Raw genomic sequence first — 17,002 nt, forward strand, 5'->3', positions numbered from 1 at the left:
CAGGAAACAAGCTGTGGTACTTTTTGTCTGTCCTTATGATTATATCACATGTACCCATTTCCTTTGGGTCAACAATTCCCTGTCTCTTGAACTCTGCACTGTAACCAGTCCCGCAGAAACCAATCTAATCTGGTTCACATAGATACAAGAGTTCTCATAAAAATTGCTGATTGTCTATCATAGGCTTGGACTTTCACACGGAGACCTGTTCCTGATGACCATCTGTCCTTCTGCCCTCTGAGAGGTTTTCAGAGATGGCTAGTCTGTATCCACTTGGTTGGACCACAGGTCCAGGAATTTGAGCACACATAAATACAGGAGCTGCTGTGTGAACTGTATGCAGACCACATTATAGCAATACTTTTAGGGAGAGGAATTGTCTTAAAGAGTAGAGGGGAGCATGTAGGGCCAGCTACAGTAAGGTTGTAGGGAGACAGTGTTGAGGTTTCTAAGCTAAGTAAGACCTAGGTACTCTGGAAGCCCTATGCTGCTTTACACACCTGTGAGGAGACCAAGACTCTGGAGGTTGGGCGAAACCAGGCTGTACAACACTGCATGGAAGAGCAATGCTAGCACAACCACAGCTTCCCCTGCATGCTGTCTTTGCCCCTTGGTGCTGACCAATGGTCTCTAAGACAGGGCTACTCTTAGGATGCCTTTGACCAAGCAACAGGTGGCAGGTCATTCCCCCAAGGTGAGTGCCTTAACCAGCTGCTGTCTCAGGATCCAGTCTGATCAGAAAGAGTAAGGACAGCAAGGGTTGGAACATCAGGGGTTTTCTCAATTCTCAAGCCTTCTTTAGGTGTGAGAATGTCTCAAATGCTTAGACATTTCCTTCTCCTTTGCTTCCTCTAGTGGGAACCCACTCACCTCCAGTAAAATGACTGTCACCTTTTCTGCTGCCAGGTTGCACACCTCTTGCATTCTGTCCCCTTTGGGTATCTTATTTTAAGCCACCACCCTCCTGTGACAGCACTGTGCTCACTCCCAGTCCCCTGGGAGCCAGTCATCAACCAACCCCACCCACCTCACAGTCATCAGCTCTTTCATTCATTTTTTAAGTAGTTAGTGGAAAGATCAGTAGGTGGGCAACAGGTATTTCCTGCCCCTGGTTGGACCTCAGAGGTAGCAAAAGTGGGATAGCTTCCCCATGCCCCTCCTAGGATGCACTCCCTGGCATTGTTCAGGACTAGAAGAGACTGGAGGAAAGAGCAGGTGCAGGTCACACTCAGAAACACTGAGAAAAGGTTGGTCATACAGGTTGGCCTTGAGTAGATTATCTTAGTCTCATCTGACAAAAGTCATTATACCATTACTTCCCTTATCCTTTACCATAGCATCTTAAAAACATGGTCAGAAAACCATGACCTTCTGCTATGAGGATAAACCACTGTGCAAGTGTCATGGGGGTCATGTCCAGGAACAGTCTTTAGTGCTTAAACTTCATGCTGGTTTCTTTGACTGATTTTTTAATGTATTACTTTATCTAAAGTACAAAAAGCAAATGTTTTATGTGAAACGATCAACCTGAGTGGTACCCTGACATCCATCTCCATCTTTAAAATGAAAGCCATTTCCCTCCCATCCAGCACTGTTAATAGAAAAAGGAAAATAATGGGAAAGAAATAAGATTAAAACTTTAGGGGGTGGGGAGATGGGACAGCCTGTCCAGCCAATTGGTGAGCACCAGACTCAGTGAGACTTTGTTTTAATAGATACTATAGAGAGACTAGGGAGGTGTCTCACAGTCACACCTGTGGAGTAGAGTTTGTATTCTCAGAATTCATGTAAGAAATGAGTATGAATGGGTTCATCTATAACCTTGGCACTGGAGGGAGGAAGTGGCAGAGAGGCAGGCAAATCCCTGGAGCTCATATAGATCCCTCTAGCCAATCTAAGCAGTTGTCGAGTGCAGTCAACCAAGTGAGACTCTGTGTCCAAAACCCAGGCGAGAGTGATAGAAGATATGAGATGTCGCTTCTCTCTCCTACAATGATAAAGGAAGATATGAGATGTCCCCTTGCTCTCCTACAATGATAGAGGAAGATATGAGATGTCCCCTTGCTCTCCTACAGTGATAGAGGAAGATATGAGATGTCCCCTTGCTCTCCTACAATGATAGAGGAAGATATGAGATGTCCCCTTGCTCTCCTACAGTGATAGAGGAAGATATGAGATGTCCCCTTGCTCTCCTACAATGATAGAGGAAGATATGAGATGTCCCTTTGCTCTCCTACAGTGATAGAGGAAGATATAAGATGTCCCTTTGCGCTCTTGCAGTGAGGACCCAAGGCTTTGGATTCAGGGCAGTTCTTACCCAGGGATGGGCTCCTGAACCTGACTGGAGGCTGGGGTTCCTTCTGGATGATCGGTAGTGTGGACTTCAAATCACTGATGAGGTCAGTGCTTCATCTTTCTGCGCCAACACTAATTTCTCAGGCCACAGGAAGTATGGAAACCCCACTCAGAAGAGTGACTTCCCTCCAGCTGGCTCCTCTCTAGCTTCCAGACACGTAACACAGTCTGACTGGGACAGTCATGGGCAAATTTCTTTAGAAAGTTTGCCCATTCCTCTTCCTTGGAAACTCCTGGCAGGAAACAGAATCCCTAAGTGTTCCCCCTCCCCCGAGTCCCAAGTGTGGTATTAGGTTTGTCAGCTTAAGACATCAAGAGTTAATCTCTTCCTGAAAATGCAAGAGCTATGAGAGGGGAAAACAGCTCACAAAATCTGTCTGCCAGGGTAGGAAGATGGTGTTCCCGGGGGCACAGGAAAGAGAGATGTGTACACAAAGCAGTACTCAAAGGGCAACTGAGGAGCACAGCAAGAGGAAGAAGTTGATTTAAAAAAAACACAACCATTTCTCTTTCCTGCCCCACACTCACTGCCTGCACTACTGAGATGATTTAGTGAAGAATGTGTTCTCTACAAGACTAAGATCCTAGAGAACTCCTGAGGCTCGGCGTTCCAAGCCTTTAACTTCTCCCCTCTGGTCAGACAGACAGCATGTATCTATTTCCCCAGCCCCCACTATTCCAAGTGACTAAAGTGGCTCTCCAGGGCCCGCTGGACAAACCAAGAGGCATCATGCTTGAGACAGGTGATGGTACCCTGGCTTCTGGAGAGAATGTGGGAGGCCAATTCTTAGATTATTCCCTCTGGGCTGGTCTCATCTCTCCAGAACCCATGGAGCTATTTACCAAAGCAATGATCTGACTTAGGCAAAACAACAAGCACCTAGAGAATCCCAGGTCCCCTCTCCCTCTGCATGTTGCCTTGCTGGGCTCAGGATTGCAAAGGGTGAGCCAGAGCTCCTCTCTGGAGAGCCTTTCAGGTGTTCCATTTCCTTGCATGCTTGAGTTCAGATAATTGTTTTTATTCATTTGTTTCTATTTTCTGTGTATGACAGAATTGCTTACATGTTTGCAAGTGCCCTTTGCACATGTCTAGTGCTTGTGGAAGCCGGAGAAGCTGCGGGAATCTCTGGATCTGGAGCTATCAAAAGAGGTAACCCCATCCCTCGGGTCCCAAGTTCAGATAATTTAAGAAAGTCTAAGCAGGAAAGTGAGACATGAGTGACTCAGGACCCCAACTGATTTTGGAGAGCAGGGTGCTCCAGTGCAGTAACACATAAAAGTAGCATTTGCAGGGAAACCAGTCTTGACTTCCACAAACTTTCTATAATACAACTTTAAAATTTGAGGTACTAATGGTATTACATTGAACCAATAGAAGGCATTTCTCCTTTTAGCATTTGAAGTATTTATCTAACTAACCTCTATCAATAAACACTCTGGAGTTGGATATCAGGGTAAAAACCTCAGTGATAAGACAAGTGGCTGTGGAGTGACCAGTGACCTCTCTCCTTCTTTCCTTGATCCAAAAGTGCCTAGACTCTCCTAAGCCCCGCCCTACTATTTCCTGTGTCTCCCTATATGTCCTTTGTCCTCCAAAACCTCTATGGCTAATTTTGGTCAGCTTGTACTTAACTCTACCCTCTGATTCTAAGCAAACTTTATTGCCAGTCTCAAGGAGTGTCATCAGAGTGAGATCAGAATAACCCACAACAAGCTTCAGAACATCTTCTAGTCTCTTATTTTTGCCAATCAATAGAGATCACCTCTTCAATAGGAATGATATAAATGGGTGCATGTTCCCACGTGAGGACAACTTTCAAAACTGCATCTGCAGATATTTTATGAATACTCCATACACAAGAAGGAATAGCTGCTGAAGGTTTTGGAGCTTCCACTGGGTCTCCACAGAGAAGGTAAGTTCAGCAGCCTTAACACCTCCAGGCTAATCCTTACATGTCCGAGCCACAGACAGAAGCCCATGCAGCATTAGCCACAGCTGTCTGTACATTAGGGAAAAGGCACCCTGAAGGAAGCACAATAGAGCTGTCTTGAGTCGGGCCTTCACTGCTCTCGGGACACACAGGAAATGACATCTGTTTGGAGCAGATAAATGGATGCTTTCCTATAGCAAGTTCGTGTTCATAGCTGTTTTTCCCCCATTGAATTATAGGCATTTCTGGTTGGTTCCTGAAAGCCCTATGATGTATAGGTGTAAATATCATGTGCCCCAGGTCCTGCCCATCCAGTCCTCTACAGCTCCCTTTCTTCCTCTCAGTCAGAGCCTGTGGCTGTTTGCAACTCTTTCTTGGTCAGTATTCACTGCAGAATTCTGGTGCTGGCCTTAAGCAAAGATATATTCTGCTGCAAAGGAGCTGTCTACAGTGTGGAACCCAAACCAGGCCCAAGCAGTAACAGGGAAAAAACAGCACAAATCTCTTCTATGAGAGCGTGGAGCTCAAAACTGTAGCTCTATGCCATGGAAATCAGTCCTTGTCCCCACCACGCTGTTGGTGTTTCTTTGACAATGTGTCCTTACAAGTTTAACATAAGATTTCTAGACAAATCCCATTGGAACTGAAGATTTATCCCCTTCCTTATACGCACATGCCAGTGAAATAATAAAGAAACATTGGATCTGGGAGATGTTGTAGTGGTTAAGAACACTTTTTGCTTCTAGCCTCTTGTAACTACACATGTTACTCATATATGCATCACATACACATCACAACACACACTCTGTCTCTCTCTCTCTCTCTCTGACACCCATGGAGGGAGGGAGGAAGAGAGGGGGAGAGAATTTCAAAAACACTTAATATAGTGAAGGAATTAAACAATTGGAAACTACTTTGTAACTGTTGTCCATGTTTTGCAAACACTGTCCCCTGCTGGTTAGCTCTTGAGTTTTCTGTGTTGCTTCCCCAGTCTGGAAATGTTAAGCAATGTTTTTGGAGTTTTGTTTGATTTTGGTGTGTGTGTGTGTGTGTGTGTGTGTGTGTGTGTGTGTGTGTGTGTGTGTGTGTGTGTGTCAGTGTGCCCATGCGCACTTATTTGCTTCTGAGTGACCACAGGGAGGGCAGAAGGCTGCTTGAAGGCAGCTTCTACCACTCTTCAACACTTTGCCCTTGAGACAGGGTCTCTCACTGAATTGCTCTCTGTGAGATTGGCTTCAGGGAGTTCCAGGATCTGTCAGTCTTTGCTTCCTGGTGCTGGGACACAAGTGGTCTCACCAGATTTTTATTTGGGTGTTGAAGATTCAAACTCAGGTCTCCATGCTTGCACAGCAAATGTTCTTACCCATTGAGAGCTAATACCCATCTCCCCAGCTCAACATATTTATGACATGTTATTCTAGAGAGCCCTCTTTTCTCATCCCTTGTTTAATACCATGTTACTGTGCCTACACAAGAATCCAAACACAAACATCTATGTCAGTTTTGTTCACAATGTGCAAATGCAGAGGCAGCACAGATAACTTTCAGTAAGTGGATGGATGACTGGATAAAGTGACACATCCAGACAATGGAAACTAAAAGGAGATGAGTTGTCTAGACACACAGAGCCCCAGAGGAAACCTATACATATCCTCCTGACTTAGTCGTCTGTTTGGGATTGTGTGTTACGGTCTTGGCTCTGCAAACCATTTTTTGACACTGTCTATAGAGTGATAGGGTGAGATAAAACCCACAGCAATTGTCCCTTTGGAACACACCATGAACCTGGGGACACTATCTGTGTGTGATCCAGGTACCCCCATTACTCTCTGAAGAAGAAGGGATCAGTCAGAAACTCTGAAGTCTACAGGCTGTAATAAAAATGTTCTTCCAGTTCTCAGGTACCCCAGTGGCTCAAGTTCCCATGGCACATCTCTATAATATGGATCTGTACCTGTGTTTAGACTCCATGCATGGAATCTCACTGGCTGTCCATTCATCTTCATGTGGACACTGCTGGAAAACACTTTCCAGATGCCTTGTGCCCTATGATCCGCACTAAATTGTTCTTCTCCCATATCCTAAAATTTCTAAAAATTGGTGCGAATCTGATTTGGGTACTAGAAGAGATTGGCAGCTGTACTTCCAATATAGAAATTGTTTTCTCTGTGATTTTATGACTGGGTGAGGGTTCTGGCTACTATGACCCTTGGCTTAGATTTCCTTGGGAGATTCCAACAAAAGGTAAATATACAAACCGTGGTCAGAGGTGGGCTGATCATCTTGAGGTCTGAGCATACAAATACATGCCATACACTTGGAGACAACAGGAAAGAAAGAGATGTGCTAGGTATCTATCTACATCCCAGCCTGTTCTCAAGTTCAATTCAAAGATTGAAAACCATCAGGCAAAAATAGAGGGAACAGTCAAAATACAGGTTTATGGATAAGCCATGGAGGAAGATTGTGGTAGTTTAAATGCTATTAGTCCCCAAATTTCATAGCGAGTGTTATTAGGAGGAGTGGCTTTGCTGGAGTGGGTATGGCCTTGTTGGAAGAAATGTGTCACTGTGGAGGTGGACTTTAAGGTTTTCTATGCTCAGGACCCCCCCCCAGTATCAGTGGACTTCCGGTTGTGTGAAAGATACAGAACTCTCAGCAACTCCTCCAGCACCATGTCTGCCTGCATGCTGCCATGTTCCCTGCCATGATGGTAATGGTCTGAACCTCTGCACCTGTAAGCAAGTCACCCCAATAAATGTTTTCATTTATAAGATTTGCCATGGTCATGGTGTCTCTTCACAGCAATTGAAACACTAGGACACAATGAAACCTTATATTTATTGAAGACTATATACATAATGGTAGGGCAGGAAATAGTTGACAAAGAATATTGTAAGATGACACTGTGTTAGGTACATAAGATAAAGGTAAAGATCTATAGAAATCAGGGTATAAGTCTTGCTTCTTCTAGGTAGGCTCTGGTGACACTAAAGAAACATAAGGAACTATGTCTAGTTTCCACCAGAGTGTGGATTTCAGTGTTTTCTACTAGACATCCACATTAAAATTGTGTCTGTACTCCAGGGTCATCACATTGTTAAGTTACTTGATGTTTTTAATCATATCAAATTGAAGGTCAAGGTCAACGGAGCGGCCAAGTTGAGGGTCAAGGTCAACAGAGTGGCTAGGTCTTGAAGCCTGTGTTGGACCTTGTGGTGGTTCCAGTTTCCTCTGAGGTGTTGGTGTTAACAACATGAGATCATCTTGTCCTGGATCTCTTGAAGTCCAGGTAGCAGTTGGGCACACAGTGACTCCCGGGTGCGGCCCACACACCCATCATGCCAGTGTCTGCCCAGACTGTTTATCTCGTGTGGTCTAGATGTCCAGATGGCCATGGCTTGTGCTCCCGATCCTCCAACATAAGAAATCTCCTGGGTGTGATGAAGAGAGAATGAGGACTACAACTGTCAAAGTTAAACTTGACTCAGGCTTCTTGGTACTAAGTTAGCCCCCAGCCCACACTGATTTTGATCGTCCTTCAGTCATCAGCTTCAGAACCCTTGTTTAGGAATCCAAGATTTTTGATGGATGGAATGGTGGGGGGCGGGTTTCAGGTGAATCACAATAAGACCCTGTGCTATCTAATTCTTCTTGATATTAAGGAGAGTGGTTCCTTGTTCCATTAAAGGTCATTGCATAGTCCTTGCTCCCTTGCTGTGAGTGTATCACTGGGTCCTATGGAGAGAGGGTACGGCCCACATACCCTAACATTTAAGCTAGACCCAGGTAGTAGAAGGTACTCAGAGTATGCCATTCTTCAGACACCTCACTCATGGTGTTAATGTGTGTTCAACCTTCTTGGAGCAGTAGGTGTGGCCCTGGTCAGACTTCACGTCAGCTTTTCATCCTTGCTCTCTGAAAGTCCTCATACAGGAAGACCTGGGCACAGAGGATTTGCTGGGTGCGGCCCACACACCCTTGATCCCAAGCTGTGTTATTGTTATTTGATGTTTATGTGAGGCTCAGATTACTAGAGAGCAATGAGGTCTTAATCCATCTGCTGTGAGATTGTTTGTTGGATGTGTTGGAAGAATAGCAGGTACATCTCACAAACTACAGTGGTACCACAAAGAAGAATCTAGATTAGCATTGATGACAGTTCATGGTCTATGATGTGATGTCAATCATCAGTGCAAGAATGGTTGTGGTTGAGTCCAAATTTCTAAGTGCAATAGCATGGATTGGGTCACAAATGAGGCTATTTGTAAAACAAAATAAATTGACGTGAGAAAATGCCTGGCCTCAGACCAGGTTTTCGTCATGGGTATGTCCATTTCCTTTGGTCATTAAGGTGAGGTTTGATCTGGGTCACAAATGAGGCTATGGTTTGTCCAAAAATATTTGAAGTGAGATAATGCCTGACCTCAGACCAGGTCGGCGTCATAGATATGTCCTTTTCCTTAGGTCATTAAGGTGATATATTGTCCCTTTAAAGACTCCCTCCTTTGTGGTGGGATCTTGTACTGGGTTGACTAGAGGGTGTGGTCCACACACCATGTAATATTAGTCCAGTTACTTAGGGTTCAAGGAGGTGCTAGGTTTCCTTTCAGGTCTGCTTATGGCCTTGAACCTGTATCAATAATCAAGTCATTATCAAGTTCCCCTTCTTGGAGGGGATAATGCATCCAGATTTCAGTTAATCAGATCAAGTTCTGGGTTTGCCCAAGATTCTTGGTGAGCAGTCTATGGCTAGAGTATGAGAAATTTTCTTTAAAAAAAAGTCAGTCAAGATAAGGTGCAGGGTGCATTGTAACACCCTTTTTGGTAAGGTGCATCCATGTTACTGGATTATTTAGGTGAGTCCTTGGCACTTTATGGCAATGTTGTCATCCTTTTTAGCGTGTTGAAGATGTTGGGTTGAATGAAGTGTGTGTGTGAGAGCCACACATCTGGTACTCAGAATGTCACTTATATCAATCATTATAGGAAGCATAGAGGGTTAGTCCAAGGCTATACTTGACAAGTGTGCACTGATGTCTTGGTTAGGTGTAAAATAAGAACTGAAATTAAGGCCTTGTTCAGAGAACCTCATGGTACAAAGTACAACCACGGTGTTGTTTAACTTTAGATTGGCAGTGGGTTCAGGCTTCTTTGGGAGGGGATTAATCTGTGCTGATATTACATTAGTTTTTTGTGACAAAATTTCGTCATTGTTAGGATCAGGATTGTCCTAGGCACACTCATTTTCTTGGTCTGGCCCAGGCCACTTTCTCTTGATTGGCCAAGGACAAATTCTCCGGATAATTGTGCTCAGGCTCCTTTAGGGTCAGGGGTTAGCCCAGGCCCACATCTCTTCTTGCTTTGGGCCTGGGATTTTCAGGATCAGGATTGGCCTGGGCACACTCATTTGCTTAGTCTGGCCCAGGCCTCTTCTTTTGACTGGCCCAGGCCAAATTCTCTGGATAATTGTGCTCAGGCTTCTTTAGGGTCAGGGGTTAGCCCAGGCCCACATCTCTTCTTGCTTTGGGCCCGGGTCATTTCAGGATCAGGATTGGCCTGGGCACACTCATTTGCTTGGTCTGGCCCAGGCCTCTTCTTTTGACTGGCCCAGGCCAAATTCTCTGGATAATTGTGCTCAGGCTTCTTAAGGGTCAGGGGTTAGCCCAGGCCCACGTCTCTTCTTGCTTTGGGCCCGGGCCATTGCAGGGTCAGGAATGGCCTGGGCACACTCATTTTCTTGGTCTGGCCCAGGCCTCTTCTTTTGACTGGCCCAGGCCAAATTCTCTGGATAATTGTGCTCAGGCTTCTTAAGGGTCAGGGGTTAGCCCAGGCCCACATCTCTTCTTGCTTTGGGCCCGGGCCATTGCAGGGTCAGGATTGGCCTGGGCACACTCATTTTCTTGGTCTGGCCCAGGCCTCTTCTTTTCACTGGCCCAGGCCAAATTCTCTGGATAATTATGCTCAGGCTTCTTAAGGGTCAGGGGTTAGCCCAGGCCCACATCTCTTCTTGCTTTGGGCCCGGGCCATTTCAGGGTCAGGATTGGCCTGGGCACACTCATTTTCTTGGTCTGGCCCAGGCCTCTTCTTTTGACTGGCCCAGGCCAAATTCTCTGGATAATTGTGCTCAGGCTTCTTTAGGGTCAGGGGTTAGCCCAGGCCCACATCTCTTCTTGCTTTGGGCCCGGGCTATTTCAGGGTCAGGATTGGCCTGGGCACACTCATTTTCTTGGTCTGGCCCAGGCCTCTTCTTTTGACTGGCCCAGGCCAAATTCTCTGGATAATTGTGCTCAGGCTTCTTAAGGGTCAGGGGTTAGCCCAGGCCCACATCTCTTCTTGCTTTGGGCCCGGGCTATTTCAGGGTCAGGATTGGCCTGGGCACACTCATTTTCTTGGTTTGGCCCTGGCCTCCCTCCTTTGATTGTCCCAGGCCCATGTTTCCTCTCCAGTGAGATGTGGGTGTTGTCTTCCTGAGTCCTTGTTACACTAGTTCTTTGTCACACATCCTACTGATTCTTCCTGCAGCTTTTTCTACAGCTATAGCACAGGTCTTGTTAAAGAACCACATTGTGCCTCATATCCTTTATCATCCCTGCTCCCAGTATAGCACAGTGAAGTTCAATTAGGCCTTCATCCCAGGAACCCTGTGCATATTTCTCCCTCCACAGTGCCTAAAGCTTCCTCTAAACACATCCAAGTGAAAACCTGTATAAGCACAGAATTAGAAGGAGAGTACTGCCATGGCGCTTCCTGTGACAGTGACATTGGTGTCTATTCCCATATTATGGCTGCTGTCTATCTTAGTGCAAATGAAAACATTGCTGCCACCAGGGACTAGAGTTCTCAGGGAAGGTCAGACATCAGTGCCAGGGATCCTTTGCCTACACTCCCTGAACAAGCTACATGTGATTGTCAAATGTGGGCATACATACAGGAACCCACTGTCTTTCTCAGCTAGGTCAGAGGCTGGAGTCCTGTTCCAAATCCACTGTGTGGCGTCATCCCAAGGCCTCTCTCTCTGTGAGTGGAGGGGTTTCTCTCCATGTGGTCTTGAGGTTCCTGTCCCACTGCTATGAGACATCTGACTTCTGCTGTTTCTAGTCCTTCTTTGGATGAGCTGTCCTCAGGCTGGGACATTTCAAATACCTAGCTATGTTTCATTGTCCCCATTTAAGATCTCAATAAAGAAGTGCCTCAAACTGAGTGAGTCACTCAGGTGATTAATTTCAGGTAGTGTCCATCCCAGAAAACAGCCCAAACTTACCCAGTCACATGCACCTGCTGTGGTTCAAGCCCTCCTTCTGGACTGTGGCTTGTCATCAGGTAAGACCACCAGCATTACTAGGACAGGGTTCAATTGTGAGGTCACAGAGGCCTCACCTACCTCATGCTGAGAATCCCAGGTCATCCAGACCTCAATTATCTCCCAGCCTGACCCATCCTTGTTCTTTGCCAATCTATGTGCAAACATCTTTGGAAGCACTTAGCTTTGGGAAAGCAGCTAGAATTGTTTCAGGAATATTTCCGTGAGCATGCATCACATTTCTCTCCTGTCATTCCTCCATCTTTCCACAAGTACCATCACCGTTGAGAGGAGGAACGCTGTTGATAATGCTGCTTCCTCAGCTCAATTGTCTAAACTCACACTCTGCCTCATCATCTCAGATTCTTCATAGTCACCATGGTGTACTGCTGGCACTCAGGCTGTGGGGTACCATCTTCTGTGCCTTCTACCTGGCTCCAACAGTAGCCATATCTTATTTTCTACTTAACTCTCTGCATCATTGATCTTGAGTTTGTTTGTGGGTTATTAGCTTGTTCTTGTCTGGTATTCCTGTGGCCCTGAGTTATAGAATGAACAGCACAAAAATACATAGATGAATAACTAATAAATGCATACAGCATGGATGATTCACAATAGAGTTGCAGGCAGAGCCCACCTTGTGATGTACAGAGACCCCTGGAAACACAAGGTTTTCCTTGTCCCAAACCAGCTGACCTTTCACTCAAAAAGCTGTGTGCAGGAATGATGAAGCTGTCCAGAAATGTGCCAAGACCTTTGTCCCCAGGTGTGTGCAGGTTATGCAGTGGTAATCAAGTTTTGTTAGCCCTGCTCTGACCTGAGACTCTTTGTCAAATCTGTGATTCCCCTGTGCTGGAAGTTCAGTCTCTCAATCACCAGGTTTCCAGTGTTTTTCATGAAGGGATGATGGATGTAAATCATGATGGTCACCAAACAAGGCAATTTCTGGCCAACCTGTTCATGGGGCTAACGTGCATTCTGTGTAGACTCGAAATGTTGTAAGGCTCAGACATTAATTGTGAAAATCTTGAAGGAGAGTCAATGGGTTCTTTTCTTTTTTAAGAAAGGGGACATAAAGGTATGGGTAGGGAGCTGAGGGTAGATTTGGAAGGAGTTAGGGGGAGGATTGTGGGGTAAATAAGATCAGAATATATTGTGTGATATTGTCAAAGAATTAATAAAATATTTATTCATTTACTCATTCATTTATTTATTCGACTTCATGTATTGAACTCTTTGAACATCCAAATACAAACAACCATGGCCCTTGCCTGGCCTCATCACCTTTCTTTAGTTGTGGAGAAAGATTCTATAACCCCTTTCTCATATAATTGTTCTAAAGCTGTATTTCTCTACCTGTGGTCAGGACCCTTTGGGGTGGTATTGAAAACTCCATTCACAAGGGGTATCCTTAGACCATAGGATATTTACATTACAATCCATAACAGTAGCAAAATTACAACTATGAATCTGCAATGAAAATAACATTATGGTTGTGGTTCATCACATCATACGGAACTATATTAAATGGTTGCAGCATTAGGAAGGTTTAGAACCACCTCTCTAAAGCCATAATCACGTGTGATAAGCTAAAAGTTCTACTGCTTCCTGAAGATGGAACATTGCCCCTCCTTCACATACATTTTCAACAGAATTCTGGTTTTTATCGTTGCCTTCACTGTCTAAGCTTACCAGTCCTGGAATTCAGTCTGTAGACCATGTTGCATGAACTCAGAGATCTACCTGCCTGTGCTTCCAGAGTGTAAAATATCACAAGAACAGTCTCTAGTCCACATACTAAAATTCTTCTCCTCTGAAACCTCCTGAGTCAGGCCCTCACAGTTCAAAGCACTCTCAGCACCACCATCTTCCATACTCCTACTGGTGAGGACCATTAAGCCCCACTTAAAGTGTTCAACTGCTTTCCTAGTCCAAAGTCCACAATCCTCCAAACAAAAGTGTGGCCATCCCAACACAGCAGCAATACACCACTTCTGACAACAACTACTGTCTAAGCTAGCGTTGTATTTCTTTGCAGAGAAACCATGACCATGTGATAGTTTGAATGTAATTTGCCCCTATAATCTCATAAGGAGTGGCACTATTAGGAGGTGTGACTTTGTTGGAGTGAGTATGGCTTTGTTATAAATGTGTCTCTACGGGGGCAGGCTGTGAGATTTCCTGTGTTCAAGATCCCACTCTGTGTCTCAGTTCACTTCCTGTTGCCTTCTATATATATATATTTTTTAATTTAAATTTAAATTAGAAACAAGTTTGCTTCACATGTCAATTGCAGGTCCCTGTCCATTTCCCTCCCCTCCTCCAGTGCCCTCCCACCAACCCCCCCAATATCCCCTCATTTCCCCAGGGATGGTTAGGCCCTAAAAGGGGGTGTCCATAGTCTGTCATTTCATCCAGGGCAGGGCCTAGACCCTCCCATAAGAGTTCATGGTGAGAGTGCATCTCTCATTTTGGATGGGAGTCCAAAGTCCATTTGTATACCTGGGATAAATACTGATCTACTACCCAAGGCCCAATAGATTACCTAGGCCTCCTCACCGACACCCACATTCAGGGGATCTTGATCAGTTCCATGCTGGATTCCCAGGCATCAGTCTGGGATTCAAGATCTAACCCTTGTCAAGTCAGCTGTTTCTGGGGGTTAAACCAGCGCAGTCTTAATGCCTTTGGTCATAAGTCCTCCCTCTCTGTCACTGGATTTCTTGAGTTCAGCTCAGTGCTTAGCCGTGGAAGTCTGCCTCTGCTTCCATCAGCCACTGAATGAAGGTTCTGTTTCCCAGACTCTCTGGCCATGGGATTGTAGGCTGGCACTCCACAGATCTATGTCTAAAATCCATATGTGAGAGAGTACATGCCATGTTTCTCTTTTTGTGACTGGGTTACCTCACTCAGGATGGTTTCTTGTAGTGCTGTCCATTTGCCTGCAAATTTCAGGATCCATTGTTTTTTCTGCTGAATAGTACTCCACTGTGTAAAAGTACCACATTTTCTCTATCCACTCTTCGGTTAAGGGGCATCTAGGTTGCTTCCAAGTTCTGGCTATTACAAATAATGTTTCTATGAACATAGTGGAACAGACATCCTTGTTGTATGAATGGGCATCTTTTGGATATATGCCTAAGAGTGTAGTTCCTGTGTCTTGTGGTAGATTGATTCTCATTTTTCTGAGGAATCTCCATACTGATTTCCAAAGTGGCTGTATAAGTTGGCATTCCCACCAGCAATGGAGGAGTGTTCCCCTTTCACCACATCCTCCCCAGCATAAATTGTCATTGATGTTTTTGATTTTCGCCATTCATACAGGAGTGAGATGGTATCTCAGAGTTGTTTTAATTTGCATTTCCCTGATTTCTAAGGATGTTGAGCACTTTCTCAAGAGTCTCTCAGCCATTTTAGACTCCTCTCTTGAAAATTCTGTATTTAGTTCTGTAGCCCACTTTTTAATTGGATACTTTGGTGTTTTGGAGACTTGCTTCTTGAGTTCTTTGTAAATTTTGGAGGCCAGCCTTCTGTCAGATATGGGGTTAGTGAATATTTTTCCCATTCTTTGGGCTGTCTTTTTGTCTTGCTGACTGTGTCCTTTGCCTTACAGAAGCTTCTCAGTTTCAGGAGGTTCCATTTATTAATTGTTGATCTCCCTGTCTGTGCTACTGGTGTTATGTTCAGGTAGCTGTCTCCTGTACCAATTTATTCAAGGGTACCACCCACTTTCTCTTCTAAGAGGTGCAGTGTGGCTGCATTTATGTTGAGGTTTTTGATCCATTTCGACTTATGTTTTGTGCATGGTGATAGACATGGATCGATCGACATTCTTCTACATGCCAGCATCCAGTTATGCCATCACCATTTATTGAAGATGCTTTCTTTTTTTCCATTGTATATTTTTAGCTTCTTTGTCAAAGATCAGATATTCATTCATGTGTGGGTTAATATCAGGGTTTTCAATTAGATTCCATTGGTCTACCTGTCTATTTTTGTGTCAATGCCAAGCTGCTTTCAGGACTACAGCTCTATAATAGAGCTTGAAGTCAGGGATGGTGATGCCTCCAGATGTTGCTTTGGTGAATAAGGTTGTTTTGGCTATCCTTGGTCTTTTGTTTTCCATACAAAGTTGATTATTGTTCCTTTAAGGTCTGTGAAGAATTGTGCTGGGATTCCAATTAGTTGGAAGTGTAATGGCTTAAGCAAAGAATGCTGCTTTTAAAATTAAACCAGGACTGGGAAGAGTGTTCAGTGGGGAAAGACGCTTGCTTCCAATCCCAATGACCTGAGTCCTACAGCCAGGATTCACAAAGTCGAAGAAGAGACCTGAGTCCCTCAAGTTGTCCTCTGACCACACATGTGTCCCGTGCCCATGCCCCCAACACACACAAATAAATAAAATTGAAATTTGTAAAACGAATAAGCATTCTCAATTAAAAGGTATAGTCATTGAAGGTAAAATAAGGAAATAGGCAAGTTTTTGTTTTTTAACTTTTCAAATAGTCTAATGTAATGCAGACCTGTCACAAATATACAAAACCACAATATCATCTGATTAGATACAGAAAAGTTCTTTGACAAAATCCAAGTCCTCCATCGTGAAAGTTCTGGAGAGATTAGCAATACAAGGAACATACGTAAACATAATGGCAGTTTACAGCAAGCCCGTAGCCAACATCAGTATAAATGGAGAAAAACTCAAAGCAAATCCCCTAAAACCAGCAACAAAACAAGACTGTTCACTCTCTCCATACATATCCCATACAGTACTTGAAGTCTTACCTAGAGCAATAAGACAACTGAAGGAGATCAAGGGGATACAAATTGTAACGGATGAAGAGAAAGCATCTTTTTTTATTATCTTTTTTATCATTTTTTATTTTAATTTTAAATAGCTTGCTTTACATGTCAATCCCAGTTCCCTCTCCCTCCCCTCCTCCCGCACTCCCCTTCCACCCTCCCTCCCACCCTATTGCCAAATCCTTCCACATAGGGGATATCTAGAGTCTGTCATTTCACTCTGGGTAGGGTCCAGGCACTCGCCTAAGAGTCCAGGCTGAGAGAGCATCCCTCTTTGTGCTATAGGCACACGAAGACTGTTTGTATATCAGGGATAGACACTGATCCACAGCTCAGGGCCCCATCGGTTGCCCAGGCCTTCTCGCTGACACTCACATTTGGGGGGTCCAGATCAGTCCCATGCTGGCCTCCCCACTGTCGGTCTGGGGTCCAAGAGCTCTCTCCTGTTCAGATCAGCTGTCTCTGCTGGTTTTGCCAGCCCATTCTTTGCCAATTTGCTCATCACTCCTCTCTCTCTGTCACTGGGTTCCTTGGGTTCAGTTCAGTGATTAATTGTGTGTTTGTCTCTGCTTCCATCAGTCACAGGATGAAGGCTCCCGGATGGTTATAG

At 44.7% G+C, this 17,002-nt stretch overlaps 1 long non-coding RNA gene across 1 annotated transcript; it reads right to left on the reverse strand.

The window, feature by feature from the left end:
• Positions 1-7,108: 7,108 nt before the first annotated feature.
• Positions 7,109-11,634, reverse strand: LOC121134267. Its single transcript, XR_005871336.1, has 2 exons — positions 11,551-11,634; positions 7,109-7,720 (listed from the first exon to the last, which is right to left on the reverse strand). It is a non-coding gene; the product is annotated as an uncharacterized LOC121134267 (long non-coding RNA).
• Between the last annotated feature and the right edge of the window lie 5,368 nt (positions 11,635-17,002).

Source organism: Mesocricetus auratus, unplaced genomic scaffold (genome assembly GCF_017639785.1).
Source record: "Mesocricetus auratus isolate SY011 unplaced genomic scaffold, BCM_Maur_2.0 Super-Scaffold_100027, whole genome shotgun sequence".
Lineage (NCBI taxonomy): Eukaryota > Metazoa > Chordata > Mammalia > Rodentia > Cricetidae > Mesocricetus > Mesocricetus auratus.